This window comes from Salvia hispanica, unplaced genomic scaffold (genome assembly GCF_023119035.1).
Source record: "Salvia hispanica cultivar TCC Black 2014 unplaced genomic scaffold, UniMelb_Shisp_WGS_1.0 HiC_scaffold_1119, whole genome shotgun sequence".
Taxonomy (NCBI): domain Eukaryota; kingdom Viridiplantae; phylum Streptophyta; class Magnoliopsida; order Lamiales; family Lamiaceae; genus Salvia; species Salvia hispanica.
The window spans coordinates 5,855-16,362 of record NW_025951382.1 but is presented as its reverse complement, the minus strand read 5'-3'; the positions used below and the strand labels follow the sequence as shown (position 1 = coordinate 16,362).

Genomic DNA, 10,508 nt, shown 5'->3' with positions numbered 1-10,508 from the left:
TAGTTTATAACTATCATATTTAGTTTGTACTCCTCCATCGCATTAGCTCCATCATAGTTAAGATGTGCAACCAAAATCTTTCAAGCATACTAGAAAACATTAAATGTAGTTGGAAATGTGAAATATTTGACCACTCTTCCTATTTTATCCTTCTTGTTTTAGTAAAATGCATGAAAATTGATTTGTGGAGTATATTCTAGTGAGGAATCTGGATAGTTGTTTGACAGAAAGTTTGTTCAATTCAAGCATAATAAACCATAACTTACAAAATAGATTTGGATTGGAATACCTTGTAACCAAAAAGTTCACAACATGCCCTTCTGAAAACAGAGATTCTTTCTGCAAAGACTGTCTTGTACCTGTTTATTCACCACCTACATTATTACAAGCTATAACAAGGCAAATACTATAAAAACCTAGTAATTGCTCACTCACCTCTCCTCGCGTTTTTCAAGTGTTGCAATCTGCTCTTTCAACTGCTTAATCTTCCCAGCAACGTAGAGTCAACATGTGTGCCAGCATCAGCTATTTACCATGAACAAATTAAAGTATCATAATAATAATAACTCAAGACACTCTTAAAGTAAAGTGATGAGGATTAATTTCCTCAAATCAATTTAAGAGTCAGCAAATATGTCTTACCATCAAATGCAACAAATACAATATAAGGGTGTGTAGTGTGTATGCGTGTCTCATTGTGTGAGTGGCATGTGTTGTGTGTAAAATGTGTGTTTTGCTTTCATTGTGTGCGCGTGTCTAACTGTCTATCATGTGTGTCTGCGGGTTTGTGGCCTTATGAGGTAATTGTTATCCAGGAAAGGAATAATATATCATATATTCATATTTAACTGGTGTCGTTGCTCACATGACTGATTTTTAAGTTCTTCAACAGCCAGTAACTTTTATTTAGTCTTCTGCGACTCATTTTGCAGGGCATCTATTGTTTGTTTTGCTTCAGTCTCGACAGCCAGGATGTTAACCATCCGGAGGATCTTTGTATTGGCAGAAGAAAAATTGCCATGTCCCAGCTGCAAACAAAGTACAAGATCACACTCACTACAGGGGAAATTGCACACTTTGCAAGCTGTCTGTATCTAAATAGATGGCATATTGCTTCTTAGCATCTACTCAGAAGAACAGATCATACTACTTGCACATTATGTATCTATTTTTAATGGAATAAGATCCTACAAAAGTGAGCAGAGGCTTTACCAGATATATCAGTATAAATATCAGCAAACCAGTGGGGCTAAAGCTATAACTTCAACACAGAATATATTTAGGGAACATACTTTCTATATTCATCAATTGTGTGACACTCGAATATCCACTAAGCATGATTAACTGGCAAAACATAGGAAATGTTATAGTTATGTAACTATTGAGTTAATATCAATGACAAGGAGATCTCTATAACTGATCAGTATAAAATGAACACGTAAAATTTCAGGTTAATTAGAGGGCTTCACCATGCCAACAAAATTCCTGAGCTTTCCAATTAGATTGTGTAGTAAGAGAACATTAGGTTAATATTTCACAATGTTAGTGTAATGATCTATGAATATCTAGGTTCAGCAGATGTGTTTTTGTGAGTATGTGGCCTAGCGGTACAATGGTTAATGTCTAAGGTACAAAGGTCTCAGGTTAGAGTCCAACAAGGCATCATCTTTAAATTTAATATTGCAATTACTCCCAAAAAGATCAGATTTTTCACCTTGTAAATTATACCCTCGGCACATGTAAAAATCATTTGAAACTATTGTAATAATCATGAATTTTGTAAGCACAAAAAATTGCTAACAGCTCGCAAAGACAAACCAGAATATCACCCAGCACGCAAAGTACATTTGCCTTGAACACAAACCTTAGACTCCAACAAAGATATCTCTGAACGTAGGCGATCACCTTCACGCTCTAGCATCTTTTACTCGTCTTCCTTCATTAGTTAACCTTTCATTGAGCAACATTATCTCATTATGCTGTCGACTATTACTCTCCTTTATTTCTGATAAGCTATTTTCTAGTTGCCTGACATAGTTTTCCTTCTTGACCAGAGATATTTCAAGCTCCTGTCCACATGAAAGTTGAATAAGAATGCAGAAAGGTCTTAAAAGAACTGCAAGCATATGAATCTCGGTATCTCTTACCTGGAATATAGTTCCACTGACCAATCCAGATCCACCTTCAAGATCCCTTTTCTCAATTCCTTAATAACATCTTTCAAGCGGTCTCTTTCCTCTGTAATCAAACCTAGCTAAATAATAAAGTTAAAACATTAAAATGACTATGAGAGACAGAAGGAGCATTCAGAGCAAGGAAGATCAAACAAGCACCATCAAGCATATACAAATTAGTTCGCTTGATAACATGTTACTTCTGATGACTGTCAATTTCAGTGATAGTTTGTCTAAACAAGTTCGCTTTTTAGTTATCGGATGGACTTGTAAGTTGATAAACTGACGACTTTTCACTTCGAGATTTCTTACAAATTTTTTCATCTACAAGTAATAAGTTTTCCAAGAGGAATTAAGTACACTGTGATTCGTATTACTTTTTGATCGTCCCAACTAAAGTGATGCATTTCCTTTTTTTGCAAAATCCAACACTTTTTTTATCTCTCTTACTTTATTTTCTCTCCTTTTTTCTCTCTCATATTTTATTCTCTCTTTATTTAACCACTAAACAATAATTTCTAAAGTCCCATGCCCAAAAGGAGCGCCACACTTGAGGCAGGACAGAGGGAGTACTAAAAGAGTTGAAGATAATCACACCGCAATCATTTTCAACTTCTAAATCATTATAGTTATACTGGAGAAAAAGACATGGACTTTATTTGTATACGATTAAAAGAACAAACCATCAGTTCCAGCCTTTTGATTTCTGCTTTACATGACTCTGCCTTCTCTTTCACCATGGCAGCCTCAGTTTCTGCATTTTGTTTGTCAAGAATAGCCTTATCAGAGCCACCTGAAATTCTATGACCTTTTCCGGGTCTCACTTTCATTCCTCATGCTATCGACCACCTTCCTATGTGAGATGAAAAAAAGTGGTCAGAGATCTTCGTAAAGAGAGGAATAGAATCTGAAGCCTAAGTCTGACACAGTATTTGTGAGCTCGTAAACACCATAAGCAGGAAAAGTTATGTCACCCCCTGCAGAAAGTGCAATATGAAGCAAATCCGTTTTCCTCTGAAACAGTTTTATGCATGATTTCTATCTTAGCAATATGCAGCATTTCGAAAGTATAATAAGCATGAGTACCTCGCATGACAAGATCAATCGAGCAATTGTATAATACTGCAACTCTAGATAATAGATAGAGAAGCACAACATGACTAAGATACATACTTCTGTAAAGCTGAAATTCAGAAGGTATATCATCTACAGATGACACACCAGGAAGTTCCTTAATCACTGATTTCCATGTGGACACCTCATCCTCCAGATTCTTCATGTTTGACTTGAGGTCGGATAACTTTAGTAGTTCCAACTCTGCCCTCTCCTTGCGGCTCTTTCTTCATGCAACTTTTCTTTCAATAATTCTATGTCTTCCTGAGAAGCTTTTATCTTTCTAGCTTCACGAACTTCAGACTCCTATAGATATAATGAGATAGGTCCATTATGGACATAATATACTTCAAAAGAAAGATTAAAATGGATATCTCAGTTCACTAAACATTGAATGCAGAAGAACAATCTTGTAGAATGCAGGGGAACAATCACTTGGGGTAAAGTTGTTCCTTATACCACACAAGTTTTATGCTAATTTTCTAATACTGAAAAATATTGACAGATGCTTAGAGAATAACCATGAGAGAATGAAAACAAGCCACCCAATGCTACCCACGATGTCATCAATATATTTTCCTAGTTTAAGACTACAGCACATGTAAGCCAAACATGTTAGTAGGAAGCAATCTAATAAACTATATCACTTCATCAATCTGGATTAGTGTCACAGGTTCATTATAAGTTAATCCCTGCAGGTCTCTTGGGGCTGTAAAACAAACACCAATATTATATTTTTTGCACAAAAAAGGTTGTGTTTTCCCCCCATCAGATCTAATTTTTTTTCTCTCGTATTTCATTTCCCTTTAAAACCCAAAAATAGCATGGCGGTTTCTACATTTAGAATAGTTAAATGCACTAATACCTGATAGTGAGGAATAGAAAAACCAACATAGTTCCTCAGTTTTTCTTGCAAATGTTTCCCCAACAAACTATTGTCTTTAAAAAGGAGCTTCTAAAGATTCCGGGGGACAATTTTTCTGCAACCCCAAATTTCTCCTCCCTGGACTGGCAGTCATTCTAAAATTTGATAATTACAACGGATATGAATTTATGAAGCGATAATTAAAAATAGGCTAAAAGGATGATAAATATGGAGTAAAATTCATTGAGAGGATATTTGCATTTTAAAGAGGTATGACATCAGAGAAAGATGCTGCATAACATCCTTTTAGATCTAGTAAGCAAAGAAGTTATACTCCCTCCATCCGCGAATAGGAGTCCGGGTTTTTTTTTCCATATATGGTAATATGGTCCCACCTTCACCTAACTCATTCTACTCACATTTCATTTAAAACTAATATATATAAGTGGGACCCCCTATTCCACTAACCTTTTTTTCCCCCCACTTTTCTTAAACATTTCTTAAAACCCTCCGCCAAGGGAAAGAGACTCCCAATGGGGCGGAGGGAGGTTTTAAAAAGAAGCGAGAAATGCTTCAGTTTTACCTTAAGTTTGTACCAATGGTCTGGTGCAATACTGAACTAAGAAATATCACTAATGTAGACAACTAGACCCATGCTATGTCTAATATGCAGTCTGCATTTTTACATGCTTTCAGAAATCAACATCCCAGAGAAAAAAATCAGAAACTTTGCTTAAATTTTAGCAATTTTTCTAAATGGGAAAAACGGGGCTTTTAAACTTAGCCCTGTTCTCCAAAAAATGCGAAAAAACCCCCTTCCCCAAACTACAGGATGTAATCTTAAGTAAAGAAACTATAGATTTTTACAATCAAAACTAAAAAAATACTTAAATGATAAACTACATATAAGTGAAACAGTGAAATAGTCTTATCCAGTTGCTCTTCAAGTCCTTCTAACTGTACTTTCAGTAATTCCGACTCTTTCTCTGCATTTTTGGCTCTGCATTCCATTCTTTCAAGCTGCACAAAAAGATGGTGAAGTATTAAATAATAAAATCACCATGAATCCATGATAACCTTTTAACAAATAACAAAACTAGATTACTGACATCGGCACTTATTCTAGAAACAGACAGCTTTGTGTCACTTCTCATTTGAGCAAGCTCATTTTGAAGACGGCCCTTTTCCCTATCTATGCTTTCTGATAGAGTATTTAGCTTCTCCTCTAATATTTGTGCTCTTTCTTCAGCTTTAGCAGCTGATGTCTCAGCATTTTTGCGCAGACGCGTCTCATTCTGAAACTTTATCTACAAAACCAAACATGAAATAATGATGAAAAAACACGACCAGAGAAACAAAATGTCGGTTTTTAAAAGTGCTAAATGAATAGTAACAAAAATCAACCCTCTGTGGTCACCATGTGTCAACAGGCAGACATGTACAAAATTTGTTCTAAAGAGCAAAGGGAAAGTAACCTAATATGGAAAAATGAATGAGAATTCAGAACAGATCTTATACATATTAAAACTAGCCAGTGTACTATGTACTAACACAGTGTTCCTAAGAAATAAAATGGCAGTAATGGTGCATATTTAAATTCATCAAAATTGTCTGTAGAGTGTAGATTAGCAAGATGGGTTGAATGGAACTACCAACAACATTAAGTTCCTCAGGTTTCAGTTCTCGCCTCTTAAACCAGGACTAAAGTTACCATAGGACAATCCCATTTTATTTGAGCAGTAAATCATAATGAAAATACATCTAAGCAAAACTACGATCTAGTAAAGCTAAAAACACCAAGACTTTGACAAAGAATTAACAAAAATTGCTGCTCCTTAAAAACTCGCATTAACAAAGATCATTCTTTCATCTTTTTGTTCTTTTTACCTTTTTCTTTGCTTTTCTTTTTAGTGATGGGGGCGGGGGGTTGAAAAGAGAATGATATAAAATTACAATAAAGATAGCACTCATTATAGTCTTCAGCTTGACACAAATTAAAATCCCTGGGAACATCCACTGAGCAGTAGTTAGAGGAAATTGAGAGGCAAAAAGTTTACAAAACCGATAAAAGGAGTAGTAGATATTAGCACTCGCAAAGAGTTTCTGTAAAAAAAGATAAAGTTAGCAAAATGGGGTCATTTCAAAGTTGATAGTGGGAAAGAGAAGTTTCCCTGAAAAGGCACTTTAAAAAAATAAAGAAATGGTTTTTCAGTATCTAAGGTCTGGGAACTATGAAGTGGGAGACTCCACTTAAAAATAGATAATGGTCAATCTCTTAGACAACGTTAACTCAAATTCAGGTCTCAATGCCCAATAAGTAGACTGACTCCCTTCCCTGGAAAACATACAGTTTATATTTCAATGTGGTGGACTTAAAATTCATTTGCAAAACCAGTATGACAATACATCAATAAGAAACTGATTGTGTAGGATAAATATTCAGAACCTTAAATGGTTCATGCTCCACTACTTATATACCTCAAGCTCATTAAAGGCCTGTAGTTGCTTTTTGAGTTGTTCTTGAGAAAAATCGACCTCCTTCCTTAGTTGCTCCTGTAATATATGTTCACGTCCTCTAGTAGCAGCTAGTTCCTGCTCGGTGTTGAAAAATTTATCTCGTAATTTCTTTCTCTCTGATTCTGTAAGAAGCAAAGTTTTTTTGGTGATACAATTCACATCATTATATGGTCTTCTAGACATTGTGCGAGAAAGTACAAAGAAAATGATACACATCTCAAGAGACATGCGAATAAGCCGATAATAGACAAATGTACAGAATATCAAATTAGTGATTAACAGTCACAATTTATCTACTTGAAAATGCATGTCAGCCATCAAAATCGAAGAATGCGAGATTGAAAGACAATATAAGGTAGTCATTCCAGAAATATTACTATAAATGCTGCATGTGAGGTTGTGAAGGAAAAAAATCTTGCAAGAAAGAGAGCAAAGTGAGGTGATACACAACTCCATCGTGGAATATTTAAGAAAGGTAAAGACTGGAGCTTCTCTAGGCTCACTGAGAGAAGAACAATTAAAAGTTCTTCAAGTAACAGTTGCTAATCCTAACAAGAATCTCAAGGACCACTATCTAGTGTGACATATCATTCAAGCTCTTAACCAAGAAAATAAAAATAAAAAACAACCAGCGCTTGTACAGATACAACATTAAGAGCATCCACTGTAGAATATCCTAAACCCCTCCACTTGTGTCCCACATCTGCAACTAGCCCAATTTTCACTACCCTCAATTTTCCTCTACTATTAATACCCCAAAAACTCTATTGAACCCACTGGTCATAACTAAACTTTTTCAACATATATACTTATGATTTATTTATGTATATAAATAAATTGGGCTAATAAGGCAGATATACACCTCCGTTGTAATAAAACCCATCTTGCTATAAAACACAATTTGTTGGGATTTTTAGGATGAAAACCCTTGGAATGCTGAAGGCATTGTTAAAAGAGGAGTCTTATGGAAAGATTTATGGTAGACATTCTCAATAGTGTGTTTTTATTTTGAAGTTGGGATCATGGCACGTAGATATCATACATAAACTATAGAGTTAGCAATGGAATCATCTGCAAGATAAGGATAAAATAAAATGAAAGGTATATTATTCCAACCCTTAAGCAATTCCTAAACAATAAAGAGGAAATTCTGCTTCCTCAGAAACAAAGAGCAGTGCGCCCATTTTTAGAAGTAATACCAAAGTAAGGTACAAAATATATCGTGACTGAAGGTAACTGTCGGATGGTAGATGATTATACAGGCATTTTTTTAATTGGAATCATAGCTCATACCAAGAAGGGAGCATGAAGAAACTGATCTAAAATCCGGGAAATCTTAGAAATGCTTTAAAGTCTACATTTCACCATAAGACAAACTACAATCTTACCAGATTTTTCAAAACCCTCATTGAGTGCTTCAAATTTAGTTTGGGATAATCATGTGCTTGTTTTTCTGCACTGCTTGAGCATCGAAAAATTTTTGATTTCACCTGCAAGACCAAGTTCAGTCAGCCAAAATAATTGCTAACAAATTTTTAGAACAGATACTCAATCGAACAAATAAAGTGAATGAGAATGTGTAAATATATGATTGCTAAAGACATCAATCAGATCGGAACAAACAATGAGCGGCACTCAAGTAATTTAGCCAACTTTAAACACTGTTATTCACGAGATTGAGAACGTTTAGAAACTGATAGCAAATTTCCAGATTACGAATACATTAATATTAGGATGAATTGATGGATTGTGCAACATAGGCCACTGTTATGCAGGAGAACACACTAAATGCGATCACGACACATGAATTATTCATTTCCAGAACCACAGCGAAACAAAGCCTAATCGGAAGAAACCAATATGATCCAAATACTCGGAAAAGAAAAAAGGAGGTGAGTTAAGGAAATGAAAGGGTCACAAATAGCATACCATCTGTCGGCATTGATAGGTGCAGAGCATCTGCTCGGAGCTTGTTGGAATGGAGTGGTCGTGCGAATATTCCGCCACCGGCAAGTCCTCGTAAACCAGCAGCTGCGACTGGAACTGGGGCTCAGAGTCGTATTGTTATTGTTGTTATTGTCTTCCTGCAGGGGAGATTCTGCTCTCCTCTTCCTCGGCGGCGGTGTTCTGAGCATCATCTTCTTCAGTTGTCTTGCTCAATTTCTCAATTTTCCAAACATCTATCTGTATTTGATCTGATTGAAGGGAAACAAAAAATAGCAAATATTAGGGCTTCAATATTGAAAAGGCAAAAACAGGTAACGTTTCAAAAGTGAAGCGCCAATCTCTCGGAAAAACAAATTGCAAGAAATAGTTTTATGACATGGCATTTTAGGGCATCCGCATCTGCAGCGAAGCTGTCTCGACTCTGCCTCCAATGAGAGGCGATGGGGCAGATGCGGATCCCTGCTCCCCGAGGAGCGAGAGGCAGAGTGGGCGCCCGGGCCCTCAACTTCATCGCTAACAATCGCGATAAAATGGGTACTATCTTGCCCACGGCATCTATCCGAGTGGCCAACCTTCCCGAAGACGTTCAACGGCCCGACGAAAACGGTCCTTTTTGCGCGAGCAAGAGGCCGCTCGCAAGGATGAGGAGAGACCGTTCGGGTCTCCAAGCTCGATTGAACATTATCAAAGCCCCGAGGCTAAAGGGTTTATGGAGAATATTTCGACATCATGTATACGTGCTAATCTTGCACAACATGATTGTCGCGACAGGACCAAGGCGGGAAATTGGTTCGACCCGAAACCGGGAAGCTCAACCCAATTAGTCCCCCTCGAACGGGAGTGCATCCGTCTTTGCAAGAGTGGTTGTCTATTCGGTAAGGACACGTGATTCTGGCTCACGCCTTTAAACCGGAGGATCTAATGGAGCACATTTGGGCAAAATTTGACAACCCAAATTTTGAGAACTCCTCTTTTGCTTTTGCCATTTTTTTATTTGAGTTTAGTTGCAATTTATATTTTCTAGTTTTTTAAATTATGTCTTTTTTTTTTTTTAGGTATTTAAATTGTAATTTTATTTTATTTAATGAAGTGTGTTTTTATTATTGAATTTATTGGAATTAAAAATAAAAATTAAATTGAATGAATAGAAGGGATGAGATGGTTAAGGGTAGGATTTAGTTTGTCTTAGTAAAGATGAGGCAAAAATACATGGGCAAAGAATAGTGAAAAGATGAGCAAAAGATGGATAAGAACATGGGTAGGATGACCTTAAACTAGTACTAGTATTAATACCGGTGCTATGAATTTGTAAAGATCGGGGTAAAAATGAGATAATTGGGAATAAATAATAAGCTCAACAAATGTGATCGACAAAACATAAATATTCATATATAGAAACCAAAAAATAAAATAAAATTAGTTAGTGCAAACACTACAAAATATGATTTAAAGATATAATTAAATATTTACTATACAATAATTTTTATTAAATGAACATAATAATTAAAAAATTTAAAATATTTATTCCTCTTTTTTTCTCTTATAAATAGATTAAATAAAAACAGGCCCAAAAAAATCATGCACCCAAAAGATAGTAGACTGCAGACCAAAGATGAATTAAATTAAAATCTCAAATAAACAGTCTAAATGGATTAAAAGAATGGCCCAAGTGTAAATTAAATAAGAGCCCAAAAACAATAAAAGTGACCCAAACGTTTTAACTATAATTAATACCAAAACCCAATCTAACTAATTTATAAAATATTTTCTATGAGTGGTGAATTTTTTTCCTTTCTATTTTTCATTTTGTGAGTGATAAAAGTAACTATTTGATATAATTCTTGGAATGTTTTAATATAAAACTTTTTTATAAATATGAAACACCGGTGAAA

The 10,508-nt window shown here is 35.5% G+C and overlaps 1 long non-coding RNA gene and 1 pseudogene across 1 annotated transcript; both read right to left on the bottom strand.

Annotated features, from left to right (window-relative positions):
* Positions 1–323: 323 nt before the first annotated feature.
* LOC125197953 lies at positions 324–509 on the bottom strand. Its single transcript, XR_007172322.1, has 2 exons — positions 436–509; positions 324–359 (listed from the first exon to the last, which is right to left on the bottom strand). It is a non-coding gene; the product is annotated as an uncharacterized LOC125197953 (long non-coding RNA).
* A 1,398-nt stretch (positions 510–1,907) lies between these two features.
* LOC125197954 lies at positions 1,908–9,127 on the bottom strand (annotated as a pseudogene).
* Between the last annotated feature and the right edge of the window lie 1,381 nt (positions 9,128–10,508).